The 22945-nt window shown below is 49.1% G+C and overlaps 1 protein-coding gene across 1 annotated transcript in view; it reads right to left on the reverse strand.

Annotated features, from left to right (window-relative positions):
- Positions 1-4957: 4957 nt before the first annotated feature.
- Positions 4958-22945, reverse strand: part of LOC309395843 (uncharacterized protein) — a 95483-nt gene continuing 77495 nt past the window's right edge. The window contains exon 3 of the transcript XR_014175991.1: positions 4958-4995. The gene's annotated coding sequence lies outside the window, so the exon portion shown is untranslated. The remainder of the gene's footprint in view (positions 4996-22945) is intronic.

The following is a 22945-nucleotide window of genomic DNA, read 5'->3' on the forward strand; positions in this document are numbered from 1 at the left end:
GCTTTTCAACCCTGGCTAGACGGCAAAAAGCTGAATTATTTCAAGCTCTATATTTAATTTTTTTTAAAAAAAAAGAACGAGCCATGGCTATCCAGACCCAGGGCGTTTATAAAGTCAGCCGCACACACCTGCTTACCAACTCGTCTTATCTTATTTAGTTTATTATTCAAACAGAGCTGCAGGAAATTGGCTGCTCTGACAGCCACAACGATACGATCTCAATAGTCTTTTCAAGGCCCCGTTTTTTCCACGTGGATGATCATTACCCTTATATTCTCGGCTCCAGGAGGGGGCAACGGCTTCCTGGGGTGACGATCAATCATGCCGCTTCATAAGGATGTAAAAAAAAAAAAAACCACCACAGATTTCGATAGTGTCAGCTTTACCAAAAACTAAAGACACTCGCTGAAGCATAATCCGCCTTGGTGCGCACGCCATGACGGAATAGATCTGGTTTTAAGCCTACTTTGGGGGGGGGACTTCTTTGGGAAGGAGGTATAAGAAAGGGGGGGTGCTAGGAGAGTTGGTGGCAGAGCCAGCCAGATGTTCAGGGGGGATTTGGCATTTTTGTCCGCCTATCGAGTCTTTTCCCAGGACCTGGGGATAAGCAGGCGGGGATGTTTGATGGTGTTGAAAGTCTCATCGCAGGATGTAAGCAGAATAGCAGAATAACAGAATAGCAGAGTAACAGAATAATAGGAGAATGACATAATAACAGAATAGCAGAATAACAGAATAGCAGAATAGCGGAATAGCGGAATAGCGGAATAGCGGAATAACAGAATAGCAGAATAGCAGAATAACAGAATAACAGAATAGCAGAATAGCAGAATAACAGAATAGCAAAATAGCAGAATAACAGAATAGCAGAATAACAGAATAACAGAATAGCAGAATAACAGAATAGCAGAATAGCAGAATAGCAGAATAACAGAATAGCAAAATAACAGAATAGCAGAATAACAGAATAACAGAATAGCAAAATAGCAGAATAACAGAATAGCAGAATAACAGAATAACAGAATAGCAGAATAACAGAATAGCAAAATAGCAGAATAACAAAATAGCAGAATAACAGAATAACAGAATAGCAAAATAGCAGAATAACAGAATAGCAGAATAACAGAATAACAGAATAACAGAATAACAGAATAGCAGAATAGCAGAATAACAGAATAGCAAAATAGCAGAATAACAAAATAGCAGAATAACAGAATAGCAAAATAGCAGAATAACAGAATATCCAAATCTGCTGTCAGCTCCAGTGGCGCTGGCGGGCCGCAACAACTAGAGTCCTCTGCTTGAACAGAGGACTGGACTAGAAGACCTCCAAGGTCCCTCCTTCCACCCATACAATTTTATGTCATACGTTCCTCTGTTTTAACTGCAGATCAATGGGAGGGAAACTCCCAGGCAATCCTTCTGTTTGAAAGGGTGGACAGGAAAGTGTGGAATCAGAGACGTTATCCCTGGGAGAGCGGCTTGCCATATTGAAAAAGCTCTTCCTTTTTCTGTTGCTTGTCATTATTTTTTGATTACTAGGTTGTTTCGCGCCCTGGACCGTGAGCCTCCTGCCCTGACGGTCTCCTGGCCCTCAACCTTAATTGCATCCTAGAATTATAATTCCCTACCAACTTCAATTAGTGGTTTAATTAGTCAATTATACTGAGAACAGCGGCGTTTCAGAGAACAGGTGTGAAGTTTTGGGCCGAAGCCAAGAAGGTTGTAATTCTTTAACCCAATGCAATTTACACCTTGTGTTAGGATATAATACAATTACAATCCTGAGCTAAGGGCAGTCCTTTTTTTTTCTGGTTGTCGTTGTTGTTATTAATTTTGCTTTGGTCAAGCAAGAAAAAATCACCCTAGATTTTTTTCTTTTTTTCTTGGAACCGACCAGATCCCACAGCAAAATAGAACACAGGTAGTCCTCAATGTACAACTGCAGTGAAACCAAAATAAACCAAAGAGCTGTGGTGGCACAGTGGTCAGAGAGGAGTACTGCAGGCTACTTCTGCTGACGGCCGGCTGCCTGCAATTTGGTAGTTCAAATCTCACCAGGCTCAAGGTTGACTCAGCCTTCCATCCCTTCTGAGGTGGGTAAAATGAGGACCCAGATTGTTGAGGGCAAGAGGCTGACTCTGTAAATCCTCTTACCAGCACTGTAAGTCAAAGTGCTCTGTGGGAATAGTGGTGGGTTTCAAAAAATTTTAGAACCTCTTCTGTAGGTGTGGCCTGCTTTGTGGGAGTGGCTTGCTGGCCATGTGACTGAGTGGGAGTGGCTTGGCAGTCATGTGATCAGGTGGGAGTGGCTTGCTAGCTATGTGACCGGATGGGAGTGGCTTGCTAGCCATGTGACTGGGTGGTGTGGCCAACTTGTAAAATGTGGTGAAACTCCCTTAACAACGCTCTTGCTTAGCAACCAAAATGTTGGCTCAGGAACTCTGGCATTGAAGTGTGCAAGTCTTAAAGCTGTCAAGTTACAAGACCCTCGCACCCCTAACCCTTTAGGAAAAAAAACCCCAGGGGTGTTCAAACTTGACAGCTTTAAGACTTGTGGACTTCAACTCCCAGAATTCCTCCTCCAGTCATGTTGGCTCAGGAACTCTAGCATTGAAGTGTACAAATCTTAAAGCTGTCAAGTTACAAGACCCTCGGATCCCTAACACTTTAGGAAAAAAAACGCAGGGGTGTTCAAACTTGACAGCTTTAAGACTTGTGGACTTCAACTCCCAGAATTCCTCCTCTCGCTCTTCATCTTGATGATGTGCAGACGGGCGGGGGAGGGAGCTGGATCCGGTTCTAAACGGCACTGTAGATTTGTGGAACCTCTTCTATAGAAGAGGTTAGAACTGGCAGGAACCCACCCCTGAGTGGGAAGGAAGGAAGGCACAGTGATGAGAATACAGTATTTCAGGGTGACTCTGCCTTCCATCCTTCTGAGGTCAGCAAAATGAGGACCCAGATTGTTGGGGGCAAGAGGCTGACTCTGTCAACTCTTTAGAGAAGGTTGTAAAGCACTGTGAAGTGGTATATAAGTGCTATTGCTATTTCCACTGCTAAGCAAGAGAGCTCCTTTCGTCAAAAGTATGATTCTGTTTAGTAACACTGTTTTGATTTGGTTGGTTTTTTTAATAAAAGGCCTGCATGCAATCCTTTCCATCTTCTTTCACAAGAATAATTGCTTGTTACAGGCGTTCCTTGACTTACGACCACCACTGAGCCCAAATTTTAGGTTGCTAAGCTAAAAAATAGCTGTTCGGTGAGAATTGCCCCCTTTAGCGACCTGTCTGGCCACTGCCGCTAAGCGAATCCCTGCCATTGTCGAGTTCGTCTCACGGTTGTTAAGTGAATCCAGCTTGCCCATTGGCGTCACTGGTCGGAAATTCGCAAAAGGGGACCATGTGACACACACCCCAGGACACTGCAACCGTCATAAAGATGAATCAGTTGCCAAGCGTCTGAATTTTGATCGGGGGACGATGGGGAGGCTGCAGCGGTTGCGAGAAAAGCCAAACGTAAGTCCCTTTATTCAGTGCTGCTATAACGCCATATAACGCTGCTACAACGCAGTGGCTCATTGGCTAAGGCGCTCAGCTTGTCGATCAGAAAGGTCGGCAGTTTGGCGGTTCGAATCCCTAGTGCTGCATAACGGAGTGAGCTCCCATTACTTCTGCCAGCCTAGCAGTTTGAAAGCACGTAAAAAGGAACAGCGTTCCGTGCGCCTTCGGCATTGAGTCATGCCGGCCACATAACCACGGAGACGTCTTCGGACAGCGCTGGCTCTTCGGCTTTGAAACGGAGATGAGCACCGCCCCCTAGAGTGGGGAACAATTCGCACATATATGTGAGGGGAACCTTTATCTTTACCTATAATTTCCAACGGTCACTAAATGATTGTAAGTCGAGGATTATCTCTATATAATATAGAAAATTGAGTAGATTAAAAAAAATGTATTTTCAGGGTGACATTTACAGCCAGGTTCAGTATATAATGTATTTGCAGGCATCCAGGCTTAGCTTGTCTTCTCTTATTTTGCACCTCGGGCAGTTTAAAGAAAGAAACCACATTTTAAATACATTTTTTTGAACTCACACTGTTTTAAAATTGCAAGCAGAAAGAAAAAAAACACAAACAAACAAACCCAGATGCTACAGCAGCCAACTATTTTAAAATGCCAGGAACAAGAAATGGAAAGCCACCAGGAATAAGACAAACTACACAATTGTGTCATGCAAAAAGGATGGAAGAGAGCAGAGGTTTTCTACAGGTACAGACTTATGACTGTAACTGAGCCTGGAATTATAGTCATGGCAGTCATTAAACAGATCACCGGGTGATGTCACCTGATTTCATGACCTTTTTTTGCAGCAGTTGTAAAGGGAACCCTGGGGTCATTAAACAAAGCACTGTTGTAGCCTGCCAGTGGCCAGCAGAGCTGGCAGCAGATTCAGACAGTGAGGAGGCTGGGGAGGAACCTGGGCCAGTCCTGGAGTCTGGGGAAGGCTCTGATGAGGGCTCTGTGTCGGAGGCAGAGATGGGGCCAGGGCCTTCTGACAGTTATCAGCTGCCTTCGGAGTCAGACATCAGTGTGAGCAGAGGGACAGCTGGATCTTGGGGGAAAAAACATTTCATGTGATCTTGATTCTATCCCTCTGTTGATGCAGCCTAGAACTGTGTTGGCTTTTTTGGCAGCTGTAGCACACAGCTGGCTCCTATTTAAATGGTTGTCCACTAGGACTCCAAGATCCCTCTCGCAGTCACTACTATTGAGCCAGCAAGCAACAGGTGAGTCATTCAAGCTGGAGAAAATGGACTGAGTGATGTCCTCACGCTATTCTTCTCCTCATCAGCAGGAAAGAGGAATGGCATGGATAGCCCACGGTGCCCTCTGCCAATTCTCCGTATTTTGAAGTCGGGAAGGTAAGATATTGTCCCGTACGGCTTTGTTTGAATCCTGCCTTTCCACAGATCGATCGTTCGTTTCCAGCTCCCTGTTTTCGGGGCGAACAATGAAAATTTTTAGAAAGAAAAGAACTCCAGCTACAAATTATTCACCGTAAGAGACATTTTCCTAATCCTTGAATGCCATTAATGATTAAAAGACAGCAGAGACAGAGAGAGAGAGAGAGAACGAGAAGGCATAAAATCTGGCCTGCGGAGCGTTTTAAGCTCATTTGAAATAATGGGTAATTCCAGAATTGATAAGAAGAACGGAAACTTTTACTTTTTGCCAACTTTTTTCTGTGCACTGTTGGAAGTGCAATTTCATTGTGATGGGGGTTCTAATATTGTCTCAGTCATTGTATGTCACTTTCCTAGCTGGCTTATTTTTAAAAATCTGAACATGTTCCCCAGTGCGATAAAGCGGGGAGACTTTTAAACTGCCCCCCCCCCAAAAAGAGACATTTGTACCTGTTCCTGGATCACCTCAGATTTAAAGAGATGGAAGGATGGCATTAAATGAATGGAAGGAGAAGTTGGTTTTCTAGTATATAAAATACTCTCTTCACAGCAAGGGACCCTAGCTGAATTCAAAAACAAACTCTTGTTCACCAGGAGTTTATTTTTATAAATCAGTCAAGACAGCGAACACCGATAATAATCCTTCCTCCTCCTATTTTGCCCACAGCAACTGTCTTGTGAGGTGGTTCGGCTGAGACAGAGGGACTGGCTCGAAGTCACCCAGCTGGCTTTCATCTCTAAAGCGGGACTAGAACTCACAGTCGCCTGGTGATTGGCCCAAAGGCACCCAGCTGGCTTTCATCTCTAAAGCGGGACTAGAACTCACTGTCTCCTGGTGATCAGGCAAAGTCACCTGTCAGCTTTAATGCCTCAAGTGGGACTAGAACTCACTGTCTCCTGGTGATTGGCTCAAAATCACCCAGCTGGTTTTCATACCTAAAGCTAGACTAGAACTCACAGTTGCCTGGTGATTGGCCCAAAGTCTCCTAGCTGGCTTTCATGCCTAAAGTGGGACTAGAACTCACAGTCTCCTGGTGATTGGGCCAAAGTCTCCCAGCTGGCTTTCATGCCTAAAGTGGGACTAGAACTCACAGTCTCCTGGTGATCGGGCCAAAGTCACCTGTCAGCTTTAATGCCTAAAGTGGGACTAGAACTCATAGTCTCCTGGTGATTGGGCCAAAGTCTCCCAGCTGGCTTTCATGCCTAAAGTGGGACTAGAACTCACAGTCTCCTGGTGATTGGGCCAAAGTCTCCCAGCTGGCTTTCATGCCTAAAGTGGGACTAGAACTCACAGTCTCCTGGTGATCGGGCCAAAGTCACCTGTCAGCTTTAATGCCTAAAGTGGGACTAGAACTCACAGTTGCCTGATGATTGGCCCAAAGGCACCCAGCTGGCTTTCATCTCTAAGACAAGACTAGAACTCACAGTCTCCTGGTGATTGGCTCAAAGTCACCCAGCTGGCTTTCATCTCTCAGGCGAGACTAGAACTCACAGTCTCCTGGTGATTGGGCCAAAGTCTCCCAGCTGGTTTGCATGGCTAAAGTGGAACTAGAACTCACAGTCTCCTGGTGATCGGGCCAAAGTCACCTAGCTGGCTTTCATGCCTAAGGCAGGACTAGAACTCACACTCTCCTGGTGACTGGCCCAAAGTCATCCAGCTGCCTTTCATAGCTAAGGTGGGACTAGAACTCACAGTCTCCTGGTACCTTAACCACTAGACCAGGTGTGGGGAATGAAGGCGCTGCTTGATTTCGAAAACCTGACATTTACAGCCAAGCTTGTAGAGCCAACAAGTCGAAGAAAAATAATCCGTCTAAAACAGTTTGGTTTCCGTGGGCTCGTCTCTCGCATGTGCCCTGGAAATGGAGAGGTTTTTGCCTCCAGCGCCCGGTGATGGATACCGAAGTTCTCACGATTGTCGTAGCCGCATAGAAAGCAGACACCAGGCGTTCCTCTTTTCGCTAATGGGCCTCGCTCAGGTCCTTCTTGGTGTATCGTTATTCCTGTTTCGGAGATAGCTGCGGATCTTTTAACACGGGGCCTGAGGATTTAACAAGCAATTTAGCCCGAATGCCAGACGGGAGATGCTATCGCTCTCCATCAGGCCGAGGTCAAACTGACGACCTGCTTAATTGAGATAGGCCAGGTATTTCGGCCTGAGAAGGAGGTTGTTTTCATGGGGAAAACAACCCCAACAAGGCGACCTTCAAAAGGCAAAGATTTGGTGGGGGGAAACATCCTTTGGAAGGGTCAAAGGGACACGGGGTTTCCAAGAAAGAAGAGAAGGAAAGTTCAGCCCGATTAAAAAAGAATATTTGTAGCTCAGGGTTGTACGGTGGGGTCCTTGGTGCTTTGCGTGATGGTTTGCTCGCAGTTGGTTTTACTGACCCAACTTGGTAATGTCATCAGTGCTAGAAGGGAGAGGAGGAGGAGGAGGAGGAGGAGGGGGGGGAGGAGGAGGAGGAGGAGGAGGAGGAGGAGGAGGACGACGACTGTGGGTCCTTCATGCGCTCTGAACCTCTTGGAGACATCTCAATACCCAGCTATGTAACATCATCAATGCTAGAAGGGAATGGAATTTGTGGAGAGGAGGAGGATGTTCTGACCGAGGCTTCCCCAGCAGCACGAAGCCGAGTCCTCGTCCCGATAAACCCCTTTTATTTCATTGACAGTGAATTCCTCTCCAGCCAAGTCTTTCCTCTCCCACCGTCTTTCAAGATAGTCCACAATTCCCAACCTTCATCAGGCTTGGAGAGTGGCCAGGCGGATATCTGTCAGAGGCCACCATATTTGGCAAGAATGCAGGAATTATTATTATTATTATTTTTATTATTTCTTTGCACTTCTAGACCGCCCCCTCTCCCAAAAGGGACTCGGGACGGTGTACAGTCCACACAGCAAATACATCATCCACAGTAAAATTCATTAAATAGATAAACAGATGAATAAATAAATAAATATGGAGGAGGTTAAAAGAACTAAAAGAACTGTACAGCAAGAATATAAATATGGCTTTAAAATCCCTAAAATCAATTAAATTTAAAACAATACCCTTAAAATACCAGTTAAAAATATATTTCCAGGAGGTAACAGTTATAACAGTTATAATTATGCCAGGCCAGCTAATCGGAACAGGTGAATCTTCAATTTTTGTCGGAAGGAGCGGAGGTCCGTGGTGGTTCTAATATCGGGGGGGAGGTCATTCCAGAGGGTTGGGCCCATCACAGAGAAGGCCCTATTCCTTGGCGCCGCCCGCTGGCATTGCCTAGTGGATGGCACCTGGAGAAGCCCCTCCCTGTATGAGCGTATTGGCCGCAGGGATGTATGTGGGAGGATGCGATCCCGCAAGTAACTAGGTCCTGTGCCATGGAGCGCTTTAAAGATGGTGATCAGAACCTTGAAACGCACCCAAAAAACCACAGGCAGCCAGTGCAGCTCGCGCAGGAGTGGTGTTACGTGGGAGTATCTGGTACTCCCCATGACAACCCGCGCAGCCGCGTTCTGGACTAGCTGCAGTCTCCGGGCGCGTCCCAAGGGAAGCCCCATGTAGAGAGCATTACAGTAGTCTAGGCGAGACGTCACCAGCGCATGAGTTATTACAGTAGTCTAGGCGAGACGTCACCGCGCGGGTTATTATGGGAAGTACACGTTACTCCCACGTAACACCTCTCCTGCGCGAGCTGCACTGGCTACCTGTGGCCTTTCGGGTGCGTTTCAAGGTATTGATCACCATCTTTAAAGCGCTCCATGGCATAGGACCTAGTTATCTGCAGGATCGCATCCTACCACACACGTCCCTGCGACCTATCCGCTCACACAGGGAGGGGCTCCTCCTGGTGCCGTCTGCTAGGCAATGCCAGCGGGCGACGCCTAGGAGTAGATCCTTCTCTGTGATGGGCCCAACCCTCTGGAATGACCTCCCCCCAGACATTCGAACTACCACCGACCTCCGTTCCTTCCGGCAAAAGTTAAAGACTCACCTATTTCAATCAGCTGGCCTGGCACTTTCTTAGTTTTACCTCCCGGGGATTTATTTTATTTTAATTGGGTTTGGGGTTTTAATTGTGATGTTTTTAGGATTAGAATATATTTATTTCTTAGTACAGCCTATCTCCCCCTCCAAATGTATCTTAAATGTATTTTATTATTATGACCGATTTTATTTGTATTGACTGTACACCGCCCCGAGTCCCTTTCTGGGAGAGGGGCGGTCTAAAAATCTAATAAATAAATAAATAAATAAATAAATAAATAAATAAATGAGTGACCATGCGTAGGGCATCCCGGTCCAGTAGGGGGCGCAATTGGCGCACCAGGCGAACCTGGTGGAACGCCCCCCTTGCCACGGCTGCCACATGGTCATCCATTGACAGCCGGGCATCTAGGAGGACGCCCAAATTGCGCGCCCGTTCCACAGGGGGCAATTGCTCGTCCCCTATGGCCAGCGATGGAATCAGCTGGCTGAACCGAGGTGCCGGTAGCCACAGCCACTCAGTCTTGGAAGGGTTGAGCTTGAGTCTGTTGTCCCCCATCCAGACCCCGACGGCTTCCAAACACCAGGACATCACTTCGACAGCCTCGTTGGGGTGGCTTGGGGTTGAGATGTACAGCTGGGTATCATCAGCGTACAGATGATATTCAACCCCAAAACCACGGATGATCTCGCCCAGCGGCTTCACATATGCGTTGAACAGAAGGGGCGAGAGGACCGACCCCTGCGGCACCCCACAAGAGAGTGGCCTCAGGGTCGACCTCTGCCCCCCTGTCTATTGCATCCGGCCGGAGAGGTAAGAGCCGAACCACCGTAAAACGGTGCCTCCGACTCCCATCCCCTCCAGCCGGCGCAATAGGATACCATGGTCGATGGTATCAAAAGCCGCTGAGAGATCTAATAGGACCAGGATAGAGGAACAACCTCTATCTCTGGCCCTCCAGAGATCATCAACCAACGCGACCAAGGCTGTCTCTGTGCTGTGCCCGGGTCGGAAGCCGGACTGGCGTGGGTCTAGGTAATCGGATTCATCGAGGTGACGTGGAAATTGCTGCGCCACCACATTCTCACCAACCTTCGCCAGGAAGGGAAGGTTGGAGACTGGACGATAATTAGCTAGCTCCATTGGGTCAAGTGAAGGCCTCTTGAGTAAGGGCCTCACCACCGCCTCTTTCAAGGCAGTTGGTAAGGATCCCTCACCCAATGAGGCGTTCGCCAGGCCCAGAAGCCAGCCTCGTGTCACCTCCCAGGATGCCAGTACCAGCCAGGAGGGACACGGGTCCATTGAACATGTGGTGGGTCGCAGCCGTCCACGCAACCTGTCTAAGTCCTCGGGGGCAACAGAGTGAAACTCCTCCCAGAGTGGTCTCACAAGACTCGCTGTTGGTGGCCCGTCCAGTCCACTGGAGGGGGCCCACCCGCTTCGGATCTGAGCGACTTTGTTCTGCAGATATTCCCCAAACTCCTCTGCTCTTCCCTGTAAGGGTGCCCCCCGCGTCTCTTGCGACAAGAGGGAGCGGGTCACCCTAAACAGGGCGGCAGGGCGGTTATCCGCAGACGCAATGAGAGCGGCACAATGTCTGCGTTTGGCCGCTCTCAATGCCACAAGGTAGGTCCGTAAATAGGCTCTTACCTGTGCTCGGTCAGACTCGGAGCGTGAGGACCTCCACCTGCTCTCTAGACGTCTCCTATGGCGCTTCATCACCCTCAACTCCTCGGTATACCAAGGAGCCCGGGTGGGTCGCTGCCGTAGGAGAGGTCGCAAAGGCGCAACCCGGTCCAAGGCCCCAGCCGTCGCCCTATTCCAGGCGGCGACTAGGTCCTCCGACCGAGCGCGGGTCAGGGCTACAGGTAGTGGCCCAAGCTCCATCTGGAACCTATCCGGTTCTATCAGGTGCTTGGGGCGGTACCAGCTTGGACAAACTGGCTCCGCCTCCTCACGGTGGAGGGTAGCGCCAGGGAAGTCTAGCCGGAGACATGAGTGATCTGACCATGACAGGGGAATAATATCTAAATCCCCTATTCCCAGATCACTCGTCCACTGCTCAGATACAAAAACAAGGTCCAGTGTGTGGCCACCTTCGTGTGTGGGGCCCTGAATTAGTTGGGGCAGGCCCATGGCTGTCATGGAAGCCATGAACTCCTGAGCCACCTCGGATGCTGCTCCCGCCGACGGCAGGTTGAAATCCCCCATAACCAAAAGTTTGGGGATCTCTACCGCCGTCTCCGAGATCAGCTCGAGGAGCTCGGGCAGGGCCGCTGACGTATAGCGAGGAGCCAAGTATACAATCAGCAGACCCCACTGCCTCCCTGGGCCCCATTTCACACCTAGTGACTCACATCCGGGTCTCTGAGGGACAGTGAACTCCCTCGGCTCTAGACAGTCCCGTATAACTACCGCCACCCCTCCACCCCTACCCAGGGCCCGAGGCTGATGGAATGCATGGAAACCCGGTGGGCACATTTCCACAAGGGGTAACCCACCCTCGTGACCCAACCAGGTCTCCGTTATTCCTGCAAGGTCCAGCTCCCCCTCAGAGATCAACTCATTAATGAGGGGGGCCTTGTTGGTCACGGACCTTGCATTGCAAAGCACCAGCCGCAGGCCCTGTCTCTGTAGTTCCCGACCACCTAGGTTGCGGGGGTTGGTACGAACGACCAGGCGTAGCCAGCAGCCACGGTCTCCCAAATGACCTTGTGATCTTCTCTTGTCCTCGCATCCCCCCCTACCCGCGACCGTTGTAATAAAACAACCCTCTACTGGAATAGCTTGTTCCCTCTCCCCCCCCCCACCCCGCTCACTTCCCTTCTGGACTCACCTGTTCGTCTGGCACTGGCTTCCCTCCCGGCCTGGTTACCCCCCCCCCACTTCCCAGAACCCCCTAAAAACAATGCAAAACATTTTGATAAAAAGCCCCTCAGCTTCCTCTTCTTCCACCTCTCGGGGTTCACAAACCCGTCATCAAGGCTGGCCCTTGAGAGAGCCAAGGGCCATGCCTGCGAGAGAGGGGCCTCCCGCAGGCGGAACAGGTCTAACCTCGAATAGATTGATGAGTTGTTAACAGTCCCAGTAGGGTAAGGGTGCTGATAATACAAAGTTAATAGTTAATAGCCGGTAGGGCTAGAGTCTCAATGGAGGACGGGGGGTTTTTTTAGTGTCCAGATGGTACTTGGAGGAAGGGGGGGGAGGGCGGGAAGTGTTTGAATATCCCGGATGGTGGAGGAAAGCAAAGGTGGTAGAAGATGGTAAAAGGGTAGGTGATAGTTCAGCTGGTTCCAGGTGGATGTCATCCAGGTGGATGTGGCCCCCCCGATGAGTGGGGGGGGGGCATTCTTGGCCCAGTTGCTTGGCTCCTAGTGTTAGCCTACTAGCGTTAGCAGGGCCCGGCAGGGGCATGGGAGCAGCCAGGAACGGCAAAATATCTTAAAGGAGTCCCTGGCTGCGGCTCCCTCCACTTGTCCGTCGCCGCAGCCGTCTCCCTTTGTCTCTTCCAGCTGCCTCCGGCTGCTTCCCAGCCCTGCTCACCTCTCTGGTGTCTCTCCAGCGCCCCGTTGTTCCTCCGGTGCCCTCCGGTGTCTCTGGAGTCTCTCCGGTGCCTTCGGTGCCTCCGGAGCCTCTCGCCCCCTCCTCCTTACTTTTTTCCGGCTTTTGGTCGGCTTTTTCGGCTGTCGGCGCCCGCGCCGCCAGCGCAACCACACCGCACCGTCGCCATTGTTTTCTCCTAGCCGCTTGCAGCCCTCCGTTCCTCCTCTCTCTCCGATCTTCACCGACTACCCTGGCAGGCCAAAACAAGCCCAAAACATGCCTGGGTGGTCGGGCTATCCAACTCTCGGCCCCCTCCGATGACATGGGGGCCGGCAGCAATCCCCTACCCGGTCAGGAGCTCCATGATACTCCTGGAGCTCAAGAGGCGACCGCCATCGCTGGAAGCTCCTCCTCCTTCCAGTTACTGGAACGAATTGTCTCCTGCAAACTCCACTCCCCTGCCGCTCCTCTTTTATTCCCTTTGGGTGGGGCCACTCAGGCCTGGGCCAGTCTATTCTACATAACAAAGATCTACCTCCTTCTGGCAGAGCCATAGGAGGAATGGCCCAAAGCCCTCTACCACATAGCCCCTGGGAAGATTACATCACCCAGCAAGGCTCAACCAAGCCTGGGACTCAGGACAGCCTAAAGAGTTGCCCCTGCATAGCCCCGTGGGAGTCTGACAACCAATCAGAATAGAAGCTCAAATTCAAAATCCCAGAGAGGGTATAAAACTCTCAGCATCCCTTCCCTTTTTCCCTTCACCCAAGATCTTCAAGGGATGTGATCCTGTCCACCATGAAAACCATCTTTCCAAGCAGCCTCCCTGTTTCCAGTGTCTTTTCCCCACTTGGGACTGAACCCAGAAGGAGATTTCTTTCTACAGTTCCTTGGCCCATTTCATGGAGTTTTGCTTCTCTGAGACCCTCCTTCACCCCCCTCCCCTCAGTGCCCGCCTCGCCATCCCACCTCCTCGTTATTCCCTGGCGAAGCCTCATCTGCTTCCTCATTAACCCCCATGCATTATTCATCCAGGTCAGCCTCTCAGCCGGAGCCGTCAAGCCGGAAGACGGGAAGCAGACGGTTGTCTTGGTGTGGGAAAATGATTCAGACAAGGTGGGTTGGGGAACTCAAGTAAACAAGGAGAGAATTGCATGTGAGAACAGAAGAGGGAATGCTGGGTCAAGGTTGTGGGGCGTCAGGAAGAGCAGGGACTTGAAAGATCTATTTTTTTCTTTCTGTCTGTCTGTCTCCTTCCTTCCTTCCTTCTTTCTTTCTTTCTTTCTTTCTTTCTTTCTTTCTTTCTTTCTTTCTTTCTTTCTTTCTTTCTTTCTTTCTTTCTTTCTTTCTTTCTTTCTTTCCATAAATGCATTTGGTTTGGGGCAATATCTTGGCCTCCTTGGATGGATTCACACTTGGTTGGATTGGGAGGGGGCGGGATATGAGTGAGTTATGTTAATGCTATTCTGGATATTATTTGCACCTTTTTCAATCGTTTTGATTCACACCACACCCAACATCCTGAAACTGCTTGCTTCTCTCCCTTCCCTTCCTTCTCTCCATCTTTTCCTTCTCTTCTACATTCGTTTGTTCCCTTTCCTATTCCTCTCCTTTCCTTCCTCTCCCTTTTCTCCTTCCTTCCTTCCCCTCCCCTCCATCTTTTCCTTCCTCCCTTCCCTCCCTCCATCTTTTCCTTCCTCCCTTCTCTTCCCTCCATCCATATATTTCCTTTCCTCTCCTTTCCCTGTCCTTCCTCTCCCTTTGCTCCTTCCTTCCCTCCCTCCCTCCCCTCTCTCTATCTTTTCCTTTCTCCCTTCTCTTTGTTCCCTCCATCTTTTCCTTCCCTTCTACATCCATTTATTTCCTTTCCTCTCCTTTCCCTGTCCTTCCTCTTCCTTCCTTCCTTCCTTCCTTCCTTCCTTCCTTCCTTCCTTCCTTCCCCTCTCTCCATCTTTTCCTTTCTCCCTTCTCTTCCTTCTCTCCATCTTTCCCTTCCACATCCATTTATTTCCTTTCCTCTTGCTCTCCTTCCCTTCTCCTTCCTCTCCCTTTTCTCCTCCCTCCCTCCCTTCTCTTTCTCTTTTCCTTTCCCTCCTTCTCCCGCCATCCCTCCTGCCTTTCCTTCCATCCTTTCCAGAAGCAAAGAAAACCCCCCCAAAAAACCTGGGGATGTTTTTGCTTATGTAGTGAAGGTCCAATCTTTAGCTGATGGGTTTCATTTGTAAAATCTGTTTCTAGCGTAATTGTCAATTATTATTTTTGGGTGATAGGGATTCTGGCCCCGGAATCCACAGTCACGAAATGCACCACAAACCAACTCGTGGTAGTCTCAAAGATGCTTTTTCCCCCGCAAGAGGCTTCCAGATTTTCCTTTGAAGATGTTTCGCTTCTCATCCAAGAAGCTTCTTCAGCTCTGACTGGATGGTGGGGCAAGGAAGGATTTATACTTAGGGGTGGGCTGCTACGGGTCCACCTGGATTCGGGAGAACCTGTACAGCTAATATTATGGCCAGTTCAGAGAACCTCCAAATCCCTGGCTGGCCCCGCCCCTCCTGCCCTACCTCACCCCCTCCCAGGAGTCTCCATGTGCCCCCTTTGAATGCAAGGGAAGTCCAGGGCCCATGTAGGGTCCCAGGGAGGGGGAAAAGGGGCCTCCCAGAACTTCCAGCAGTTTTTGATCTCCCCCCACCCAAGGTTGGGGGAAAGCCTCCAAAGCCGTGGTGGGTTCCTCTCCCCGTCACTACCAGTACGCTGCATACGGGGCCAGGCATCCTGTTCGTCCACACGCGCTGCGCACACATGCGCAGTCCACCGCCCCTGCGACACCCAATTGCTTGTCGGAGGTCGCGCAGGCACCTACGCTGTGCACACGTGTGCAATTGGCCGGTTGCTTTAAAAACAGGCATGGGATGTGGGTGGGCGCATTGGGCCAAACGAGCCACCGTACCAGTACGGTGGCCGCTTCTCCTGGCTACTACCAGTACAGTCATACCATTACGTACCGGCTGAAACCCACCACTGCTCCAGAGCCTAGGGCAGGGGTCGGCAACCTTAAACACTCAAAGAGCCATTTATACCCGTTTCCAGAGGTGGGTTCCTGCCAGCTCTAACCTCTTCTATAGAAGAGGTTCCACAAATCTACAGTGCCATTTAGTACCGGTTCCATCTCCCTCCCCCCCCATCCGCACATCATCAAGATGAAGAGCGAGAGGAGGAATTCTGGGAGTTGAAGTCCACAAGTCTTAAAGCTGTCAACTTTGAACACCCCTGGGGGTTTTTTTCCTAAAGGGCTAGGGGTGCAAGGGTCTTGTAACTTGACAGCTTTAAGACTTGCACGCTTCAATGCCAGAGTTCCTGAGCCAACATGACTATAGGAGGAATTCTGGGAGTTGAAGTCCACAAGTCTTAAAGCTGTCAAGTTTGAACACCCCTGGGGTTATTTTTCTAAAGGGTTAGGAGTGCGAGGGTCTTGTAACTTGACAGCTTTAAGTCTTGCACACTTCAATGCCAGAGTTCCTGAGGCAACATGACTGGAGGAGGAATTCTGGGAGTTGAAGTCCACAAGTCTTAAAGCTGTCAAGTTTGAACACCCATGGGGTTTTTTCCCCTAAAGGGTTAGGGGTGCAAGGGTCTTGTACACTTCAATGCCAGAGTTTCTGAGCCAACCTTTTGGTTGCTAAGCAATAGCGTTGTTAAGTGAGTTTCACCACATTTTACAAGTTGGCCATGCCCACCCAGTCACATGGCTGCCAAGCCACTCCCACTCAGTCACATGGCTGGCAAGCCAGTCCTACCGGTCACATGGCCAGCAAGCCACTCCCACAAAGCAGGCCACACCTACAGAAGAGGTTCTGAAAAATTTTGAAACCCACCACTGCCCGTTTCCCACAGAAAAAATAAACACAGGGAGCTACAAAAGCCTTCCCGTCCTGACTATTTCCTGAGCGGCCACAGAACTATGTAGTTGAATTAAATGTTCTGTTTTTGTCTGAAACGTTTCTTGGAATTATCCAGGCTTGGCCTACCGGGGGTCAAAAAGCTCAATAAATCACGTCCTGGCAGGTGTCACCCATTGGCGGTTGTGATGCATATTTTGAGCAACAGGGAGGTGCAGCAGGGGTATGAAAGAGCCACATGTGGCTTTAGAGCCGCGGATTGCTGTCCCCTGGCCTAGGGAGGCCAAAAACGCCCCCCCCCCCGGAGGCGCCTGAGGCATGGAGCAGTGGGGAGGATCAAAGGCAATTCGTCCCTGATGCTAGATTGAGAAGGACTGAGAAACGGAAGCAGCAACTCCCAAGAGAGATTAGGTGAGGCGTTGGGAGGGGACATTTGCAGGAAACAACTGTTCGAATTAGTAGTTAAGGAAATCTATGTATTCTAGCCATGTCTGCTCATTTGGACTACCTGCGTTGCTTCATTCGACTTATCTGGGTTGCTCTATTGAACCTGAGTTGTCTGGGCCCTCAGCTAAAGGATTAGTTATCTCAGTAATTAAACAGTGGCAAACAGCCAAGCCTGTGTTCTGTTTTATTCACAGGCATGGAGAGGGGGGTCAGAACAGTAGGGTAACAGTGAAGGCCTTGGAACAAGGTGTCCAGATGCCAAGATGTGTCTGCTCTTACAGTGACTGGAACTGTGCCAGCCATGGTCTTCCCAATGACCCGCTATGGCAGTGAAAGTTGGACTTGGAAGAACCAGGTTAGGAAGAGTGTTGACTCTCTTGAATTTGGGGGCTGGAGAAGACTCTCGAGAAGACCATGGATGGCCAAGAAAGCAAACCAATCGATCACTGAACAAATCAATTCAGAGTTCTTATTTGAGGCACCAATGATCGGACTCCAATGATCATATTTTGGACACCTCGTAGGAAGTCCCATCTTCCTTGAGAGGTCCATCAGGCTGGGAAAGGTGGAAAAGAAGAGAGGACATCCAGCAACAAGGAAATGGACCAATGATCGGACTCCAACTATCATATTTTGGACACCTTGTCGGAAGTCACAGCTTCCTTGAGATGTCCATCAAGCTAGGAAAGGTGGAAGAGAAGAGAAGAGAAGAGAAGAGAAGAGAAGAGAAGAGAAGAGAAGAGAAGAGAAGAGAAGAGAAGAGAAGAAGAGGACAACCAGGGGATGGACTCAGTTGCAGTAATGATGGGAGCATCCTTAGAAGATCCAAAGCACCAATATTGGGACAGACCATCCTGCAGAACATCTATCCATGTGGCCTCCAAAGGTCAACACCAACATGGTGGCACGTAATCAAACAAACATGTTGCTGAGCCTTTTCCAGAGGTGGTGACATCTAGAGACCAAGGAGGAGGAGGAGGAAGAGAAGGAGATGGACTGTGGAGTCCATGGTGCTCTGAGGTTGATTGTTTTCTTGTAGACATTTCATTACCCAAATTGGTAACCTCATCACTGCTAGAAGGGTGTGGAGTTTGGGGAGGAGGAGGAGGAGGAGGAGGAGGAGGAGGAGGAGGAGGAGGAGGAGGAGGAGGAGGAGGAGGAGGAGGAGGAGGAGGAGGAGGAGGAGGAGGAGGAGAAGGAGGAGGAGGAGATGGACTTTGGGGTCCATGGTGCTCTGAGGTTGGTGGTTTTCTTGTAGACATTTCATTACCCAAATTGGTAACCACGTCAGCGCCAGAAGAATGTGGAGTTGAGGAGGAGGAGGAGGAGGAGGAGGAGGAGGAGGAGGAGGAGGAGGAGGAGGAGGAGGAGGAGGAGGAAGGAAGAAGAAGAAGAAGAAGAAGAAGAAGAAGAAGAAGAAGAAGAAGAAGAAGAAGAAAAAAGAAAGAAGAAGAAGAAGAAGAAGAAGAAGAAGAAGAAGAAGAAGAAGAAGAAGAAGAAGAAGAAGAAGAAGAAGAAGAAGAAGAAGAAGAAGAAGAAGAAGAAGATGATGATGATCTGGTTGAAGGTGCAAGTGTAGAAATTGTGTTTTTTAGGAGGCGGAAACATTGGGGGCAGGAGATGGGAGCAGATGGCCCTACAGCTGCCGAAAGGAAAATGGGGTTGTCCTATTTGGAATTCAACCATGGAGTCTAACATTTTCCCCGGAGCCATGAGGCTCCTTCCAACCCACCTTTCCGACAGCAAGGAGGAGAGGAGGAGGAGGAGGAGGAGGAGGAGGTGGAGGAGGAGGAGGAGGAGGAGGAGGAGGAGGAGGAGGAGGAGGAGGAGGAGGAGGAGGAGGAGGAGGAGGAGGAGGAGGAGAGGAGGAGGAACCTGAACCATCCTGGATCAGATGGCAAAAGATGGATTGGCTCTCCTCCAGAATCCCCCCCCTTCATCCTGTTTTAGGAATATTGCAGGGGGGGGGGGCAGCAAGATGGATCCCAGAACCTGGGAGAAAAAATGAAACTCTTGATCCAATGCCCTCGGAGGAAGCCAGGGATCCGGGGAAGGTGGGGAGGGATGGAAGGGGGTGCTTTACCACCCAGACAGAATGGAGGCTATGAAATACTATGCTGTATCAGCATTTGTCCCTTCTTTTTCTCCTCCTTCAGTTCTTCCTCTGTTTCCTCGTTTCTCTTTTCCTGTTCCCTCCTTCTTGATTTTATGCCCTTCCTTCTGTTCTATCGTTTTCATTTCCGCCTTCCCTTCCTTGTTGCTATCTGTCTCCTCCTCATCATCTTCTTTCTCCTCCTCCTCCCATCTCCCCCTATTCATTCTTTTCCTTCATCTTCGTCTCCATTTCCTCCTTCCTTTTCTTCTTTTTCTTCTTTTCCATTTCCCCCTTCTACGCCTTCCTTCCCTTCTTCTTCTCTACTTCCTCTTCCCTTCCTTTTCTCCTTCTTCTCCATTTCCCCCTCCCCCTTCTTTTTTTCCTTTTTTCTCTTCTACTTTGTCCTTGCCTTCCTTCCTTCCTTCCTTCCATCTTCCTTCCTTCCTTCTTCTCTTCTTCTCTCCCTCCACCTCTTCCTCTTTTCCTTCTTCTCCATCCTTCCTTCATTCTTTTCCTTCACCTTCATCTTTTCCTCCTTCCTTTTATTCTTTTCTTTCTTCCCCACCTCCTACTTCCATTCTTTTCCTTCCTTCCTCTTCCCCCCTTCCCCCTACCCTTCCTCTTTTCCTCCCTCATTTCCTTGTTTTTCTTCATTCTTTTCCTCCTTAGGAGAAATGTTTTCCTTAGGAGAAAAACTAAGGGGTAATTTTCTGACAGTGAGAACAATTAACCAGTGGAATGACTTGCCACCAGAAGTTGTGAATGTTCCAACACTAGAAGTTTTTAAGAAGAGGCTGGACAGCGATTTAGTGTCTCTTGCTTGAGCAGGGGGGTTGGACTAGAAGACCTCGAAGGTCCCTTCCAACTGTCTGTTCTATTCTATTCTATTCCTTTCCTTCTGTTTATTCTTTTTCTTCTTCTCCCCTTCCGTCCTCCATTCCTTCCTCCTCCTTCTCCTCTTCTCTCCTCTTCCCTCCATTTTCCCCCTGTCTCTCTTCCTGCGCTGCCCCACATAAAAGCTGAATTTTGAAAATCCATATTATGCAAACGAGACCATTTACATAATATTTTCTCTGGATCATTTATCCATCTTCTGCTCTGCCCAGAGAGGAGAAGAGCTGGCTCCGTTGAAAAGGTTAGTGCTTATCCTTAAACCTCCGTGGCAGACTCAAATACCATGACCCGTTCTGGTTAACACACTTTTTAAGGACAGTGACAAATTGAACGGGCTCAACGGGAAAAGTTCACAGCAGCCCTTTGAATTTTGGAAATGGACTCCTAGAAGGAATGGTTTGAAAGAGCTGGGAAGGTTAGCAAGCAGAAAAAGAGATATTAAAAAGAGACATTAATGATCTTGCGATGTCTCAAAGTCTGTAATGATGGGAAGAAATGAGATGATGTTCCTTCAGCCCACCCAAAAAAATGGAACAAGCACTGGAAATTTCAAGAAAGCCTAGTTCAGTGGAACTTTGCACGGGGCATTGGCCAAGAACTTGGGTTTGATCAGAGGTCTCCATGCTGGGCAACTTTAAGAACCTGTGGACTTCACCTCCCAGAATTTGCTCTTCCTCCCTCCCTCCCTTTCCCACTTTTTTTCTTCCTTCCTTCCTTCCTTCCTTCCTTCCTTCCTTCCTTCCTTCCTTCCTGCCTGCCTGCCTGCCTGCCTGCCTGCCTGCCTGCCTTCCATCCATCCATCCATCCATCCTTTCTCTCTTTCTCCCTTTCCCACTTTTTTCCTTCCTTCCTTTCTTCCTTCCTTCCTTCCTGCCTGCCTGCCTGCCTGCCTGCCTTCCTTCCATCCATCCATCCATCCATCCATCCATCCATCCATCCATCCATCCATCCTTTCTCTCTTCCTCCCTTTCCCACTTTTTTCCTTCCTTCCTTTCTTCCTTCCTTCCTTCCTTCCTTCCTTCCTGCCTGCCTGCCTGCCTTCCATCCATCCATCCATCCATCCATCCTTTCTCTCTTCCTCCCTTTCCCACTTTTTTCCTTTCTTCCATCTATCCTCTCTTCCTTTCTCCCTTTCCCACATTTTCCTTCCTTCCATCCATCCTTCCTCTTTTCCTCCCTCCCTTTCCCACTTTTTTCTTTTTTCCTTTCCTTCCTTCCATCCATCTATCCTTCCTTCCTGCCTGTCTGCCTACTGCCTTCCATCCATCCTTCTCCTCCCTTTCCCACTTTTTCCCTTCCTTCCATCCATCTATCCTTCCTTCCTGCCTGCCTGCCTGCCTACCTGCCTTCCATCCATCCACCCATCCACCCTTCCTTCCTCTCTTCCTCCCTTTCCCACTTTTCCTTCCTTCCTCTCTTCCTTCCATCCATCCTTCCTCTCTTCCTCCTTCCCTTTCCCACTTTTTCCTTCCTTCCACCCTTCCTTCCTCTCTTCCTCCCTTTCCTACTTTTTCCTTCCTTCCTTCCTCTCTTCCTTCCATCCATCCATTCTCTCTTCCTCCCACCCTTTCCCACTTTTTCCTTCCTTCCACCCTTCCACCCATCTATCCACTCTTCCTCCCTCCCTTGCCCACTCTTTCCTCCCTCCCTCCCTCTCTCCCTCCCTTCCTCTCTTCCTTCTCTTCCTCCCTCCCTTTCCTCCTCCCGTTGAAAGAAAAATCCAGTCCCAGTTCCAAGCCAGGAATAAAATGGAGGCTGCTTAAGAAAGAAAGGGCCATTTACTGATGAGTAAAACCAACACACACACACACACACACACACACACACACACACACACACAGTGTGTAGTTCTGGGACAACCAGCAAATCAACTTGATGAGTGCAAGGGTTTTTATCTTTTTGATTCATATGGGGTCATGTAGGGGTCATGGCTGGCTCAATAGGCAAAAGGGGAAATGCAACTCCTAGATGTTTGTCTGAGCTAATCTTGTCAACCTTTAGCTTGCCTAACTGTATTGCTTATCTGGAGTCTCTGTCTGTCCCAGTTTTTCTGAATGGATTACCAAAACTGCATTTCTAAAAGCTGACCTCCTCGGTTTGTGTTTGGGGTAGGGAAAGTGCAGGTGGTTTCTGCCTCCCTTAAGATTTTCCCCCATTTCTCCTTTAGAGGAAATACTCTATCCTGCCCTTTTTAATATTCCCCAAAATATTTCATTCTCTAGGACGGTAGGTGGGTGCTAACTTTCTAAACCCATTTTGCTCCCTTCCTCCCTCCCTCCCTCCCTCCCTCCCTTCCTTCTTTCCTTCCTTCTTCCCTCCATCCCTCCCTCCCCTTCTTTTCCAGCATTCTGTATGCTTTTTGCTTAGCAGCAGTTGCAAGCGGTAACAGAAACGTTCATTGTAGTATGTAGTTCATTGTAGTTCACATAGTAACTGTGAAACTGTAGTTGACATAGTAACTGTGAAAGGGATCTTGGAGTCCTAGTGGAGAACCATTTAAATAGTGGACAACCATTTAAATATGAGCCAGCAGTGTGCAGCAGCTGCCAAAAAAGCCAACAGGCTGCATCAACAGAGGGATAGAATCAAGAGCACGTGAAGTGTTAATACCACTTTATAATGCCTTGGTAAGGCCACACTTGAAATACTGCATTCAGTTCTGGACGCCACGATGTAGAAAAGATGTGGAGACTCTAGAAAGAGTGCAGAGAAGAGCAACAAAGATGATTAGGAGACTGAAGACTAAAACATATGAAGAACGGTTGCAGGAACTAGGTATGTCTAGTTTAAGAGAAAGAAGGACTAGGGGAGACAGGATAGCAGTCTTCCAATATCTCAGGGGTTGCCACAAAGAAGAGGGAGTCAAACTATTCTCCAAGGCACCTGAGGGTAGAAAAAGAAGCAATGGGTGGAAACTAATCAAGGAGAGAAGCAACTTAGAACTGAGGAGAAACTTCCTGACAGTTAGAACAATTAATCAGTGGAACAGAAGTTGCCTCCAGAAGTTGTGAATGCCCCAACACTGGAAGTCTTTAAGAAGATGCTGGATAGCCATTTGTCTGGAACGGTATAGGGTTTCCTGCCTAGGCAGGAGGTTGGACTAGAAGACCTCCAAGGTCCCTTCCAACTC

This window comes from Natrix helvetica (genome assembly GCF_964273705.1).
Source record: "Natrix helvetica genome assembly, chromosome: 1".
Taxonomy (NCBI): Eukaryota; Metazoa; Chordata; class Lepidosauria; order Squamata; family Natricidae; genus Natrix; species Natrix helvetica.